Below are 4,469 nucleotides of genomic sequence, written 5' to 3'. Positions count from 1 at the left end.
GCAAACTGTAATGCATGTAAATGTATGTATTAGGACATTATCAGACAAGTTGTGGGGTTTTTCCGTACGGTAGGCAGAGATCGAGGCACCTAATACTGCTTCGTAGCTCACATCTAGCTAACCACCAAACGACTGTAGCAGACATGTACGTTGCTAAGCCATACTGGGATTCAAGTGCTCACCGCTTAACAACGCAGACATGGCAAAACTATGATCTTTGGAACAGTAATGTAATATTGTGATGTTTCACTGAGACACCAGATGTCGCTGTGGTTTCATGATCTAGACTAGTGTTTCTCAACGAGTCCCGGAGAGAGCATCGCAGCATCCGTTTACTGAAGCGCTCGCGCACAGATACTGAATATAACGGGATCTATGTGTTTTGACGCAACGTGTCGTGCCGTTCGCGTCTTAAAGTGTTAGTTTTTAAGCTGCTAGTTAACACCAGACTAGAGGGTGTAATCAATTCCATATACGACTCTGTAGCGCAGCTGCCGAACTTCCCGTGAAAAAAGAGCACGCATTTAGACACGATACAGCACAGCTTTTTCGTTTAGAAAAAATAATATGAATGCTTTGTTGTTTGCTGATTGGCAACTGCTGGTTTGAATGGCAAATTTCTAAAGAGTTTATTCAACGCTCAGCCTAATTTATAGGCTATTCACGTGGCTGTTTTTCCCTTTGGGATAATGATAATAATATTTCGACTCCAGTCAAATGTCAAATCAAATGTCAAGAATATCACGTGGCATTCAAAGACATTTTTAAAATGATAATTGGGCTAATGCGGGCTGTTATATATTGGTTAATATATAACAGCCCAAAAAAAAAAAAAAAAAAAAACATTAAAAAAAAAAGGCCAGTAAGATTTTCTAATGGTTTTGAAACAAATCTCTTCTGCTCAGTAAGGTTGCATTTATTTTATAAATAATATAGTAAAAACAGTAGGCTAAATCTACTATATAAAAGAACTGTTTTGCATATATATTAAAAAAAGAATTTCCTTTTATGCTAAAGCTCCATTACTCCAGTGACACATGATCCTTCAGAAATCATGCTGATTGCTGCTCAAGAAACATTTCTTATCATTATAGCTGGCACACCACACTGTCTTAATGGTTAGAGAGTCGGACTTGTAACCCAAAGGTTGCAGGTTTGAGTCTCAAGTCTGGTAGGAATTGTTGGTTGGGGGAGTGAATAACCAGCGCTCTCTTCCATCCTCAATGACACGACTGACGTGAGACCCAGGCACTGAAGCCCCAACTACTCCCTGGGTGCCCGCCGCAACTATATGACTGCCCACTGCTCTGGGTGTGTGTTCACAGTGTGTGTGTGTGTGTGTGCTCACTTGGATGGGTTAAATGCAGAGCACAAATTCCAAGTATGGGTCACCATACTTGGCCACTTCACTTCACTATATCAAAGATATAAATCAGGAGGACATCACTAAAATAGTTTATAAAATTATTTAATTATTTAAAAAATAATTCATTTTAAAAATGAATTCCCATCTTTCTACTTATAGCTTTCTTTGAAGTATTTGTAAGCAAACTTTGAAATATTCTCACAAAATCATGAAATACAGTAAACGAGGGGTTACATTTCTTCCATTTGCATGTGTATACAAAAATGACCATGTCCACTATGTCAGAAAAAATGAAATTCAATATATTTTCAAAAAAGGGTATTTTATATATATATATATATATATATTTTTTTTTTTTTTTTTTTTTTTTTGAAAGCTTATTGAAAACATCCAAACTTCTGAAAGATACACTCATTGTGGGTCTCCAGCCTGTTGCCGGGAAGGCAGCAACAGATACACTCGTTCTGAGTCACAGACCTGTAATGGAAGAGGCATTAACAGATACACCATTCTGAGTCTCCGGTAGGCCCACAGAGACACTAACAGATCACCAGCGTTCTGAGCCTCTGGCCCTTGAGGGAAGAGGCAATAACAGATAATAAGTCCTGAGTCTCCATGTCGACCATGTTCTGAGCCTCCAGCCTGTGAGGAAATAGATATTCTATGTTCAGAGTCTTCGTCCAGCGAGACAACAACAGATGCAGCACATCCTGAGTCTCCATCGTAGAGAGACAAAGTGGTTTGACCAAGTACTGAGTCTCTAGCCCAGAGAGGCAGAAGACATACAGACATTTGCATCAAGGTTACGCTCCAGTGAGCAATCCTTCACTTCAATGCACACTCGTTTGTGTGTTTCAGGCTAAGGACCTTTTGCATCTACTCCAGGGCCATGTGTGCGTTCCAGATTTTAGGGCCCTTTGTTGCTCCAGGAGATCAGCATCCTGCAGTGCTTTGTCTTTTCAGAAGATAACGTTACTCTACCATAGCAACACCCAACTGAATCACTTGCATTTTATGCATCTTTTGCACTTTATTCCTTTTTCATTTATGATATTCATTTACTAGTTGTTCATTACTCTTGTCGATATTTTGTTAATAAAATGCATTTTATTTCACTTGTGTCTTCCTTGTGTTGATAATACAGTAGGAGGTTCTACAAGTTAGATTTTACACCAATCTGATGTACCGGACAAGTAACCGCACCTCAATGGTGACTTAAGTACCCATCACTATATTTTGGCGAAAACAAATTCACAATTTTTTTTTATAATAAAACATTGTGCTAATAAGCTTTGAAAATGACAATAAAATCAAATCTATCTGTTTATTTCCAAGACAGATAACCTTAACTTTTTGTGTATAATCTAAAATTCTTTTAGAGATCATTAGTTTTGACTTCACTTTATTTTTCTCATTCATTTGAAATAAAGTCATATTACATATTTTAGGCTACATAAAACTATTTTATTTAGCCTACAAGTGTCATGTTTGTGATTACAGATTGGAGATGTTTTTTCTGCGTGTTGTGCATGCCTTCAGGAAGCATCAGTGGCTTTCAGAAGGGGACAGAAGCGACAGAAGTTTACATCCATGCACAAATATTCCACCAAAACAATAGATCATATGAATGGGTCACTATAGATGATTTTTTGCTGAGAGGAGCTGACAGTGTGTGTAAAGTTTCTATAGTCTGATATAACTAGGTACTAAAAATAAACCTGATATATATTTCCTTCTTATATCTCACAATTATGACATTATCACATGACATACTCAAATTCTATATTGGCACAAACTGCTCAAAGTTTGATTGTTAATTTGCTTATAAGCGTTGAACCAAAAGGCTAAGATCTTTTTTCCCGCCATTTTAAATTTTGTTAAAAACAGTCTTCTTTGAACTCATTCTAAAGAATTTTTTGAATCTTCACCACATTTTCAGATGATTCTGGCAAAAATGTTGTGGATCAAGCAAACCACTGCCCATGCTTTTCTACGTAAAATTAATATTCCTGTTTTGTCTTATGAGGACTGAGAAGATTTTGAAAGAAGAGATACAGACCGCAGTCTCAGCCATGGCTGTAGGTAAAAGAGTTTTTCAGTATTTTTACAAATATCTAAAAAAAAATAAATAAATAAAAAAACGAAAGCTGAAACACTGCTTTCTGTATGGAGGCAATACAGAAGAAGGAGTAACCAGAAACTCTTAGACAAGCTTTGATAACTCTCCTGTTGAAACCTGGAAAAAAAACTAACTTGTACTGTATACTGACATACCAACTGTGATGAACGTGGATCTGGTCATCACAGGAGCATCAGCTTGGCGTTATGGTGTAACTTGGTTTACTGTATATTGATTTCTTAATGATTTTAATTTGTGTCATGCTTATGATATGATTTATGTGTTTAAGGACAATAACAATGTCATGTCTTCAGTGTGTCAATAATGTGTGTTTTGTTGGGTACAAGAAAAGAATGGATGGTTTCATATTTTCTTTTTATTGAGTAGATATTCATTCTGTAACAGATTTCAGAGTTTATCTTACCTGTCTGATCCTGTGTTTTAGGGGTGGGTTCTGGTAACGCACGTGTCCTGAACTTATCCTGTAATGAGTGGTTTTACCATTTTATCAAAACAGACACAAGTGTTATGATGTGGTAATTGCTTAGTTTGTGTGTTTGTTGTTTATGTTTGATTAATGATGATATTTGTATATGCTATTATGTGTTTTTATAGCAGTTTGGTGAAATTGTGATGCTTTTTAATCCGTTTCCCCCATGAAATAGTTTGTACCACTAGTGTTTGGCGGGAAAAACATCTATTTAAGCCATTGTTTGAATGTGTTGGGTGGATAAAAAAGGTGGTTGCAACATGTAAAGCCAAAAGCTTGAGAAATGTGTAGGTCTGAGGTGAGGCTACAGCAACACACTTCCCGACACCGGCCAATCTCATTGCTTAATTATGATTATGAAATTTTCTTTAAGATGATTGTTTTATGTCTAGAGCAAGATTTTAAATCAAATTAAATCCATATGGATCAGACTGGATTCAATTAGAACAAGTCATCTTTTGACAATGTACAGAGGATCATGACTAGCCTTACTT

Source organism: Cyprinus carpio, chromosome A9 (genome assembly GCF_018340385.1).
Source record: "Cyprinus carpio isolate SPL01 chromosome A9, ASM1834038v1, whole genome shotgun sequence".
In the NCBI taxonomy this organism is placed as follows: Eukaryota; Metazoa; Chordata; class Actinopteri; order Cypriniformes; family Cyprinidae; genus Cyprinus; species Cyprinus carpio.
The sequence above is the reverse complement of the archived record's forward strand: the minus strand, read 5'-3'. Positions refer to the sequence as shown.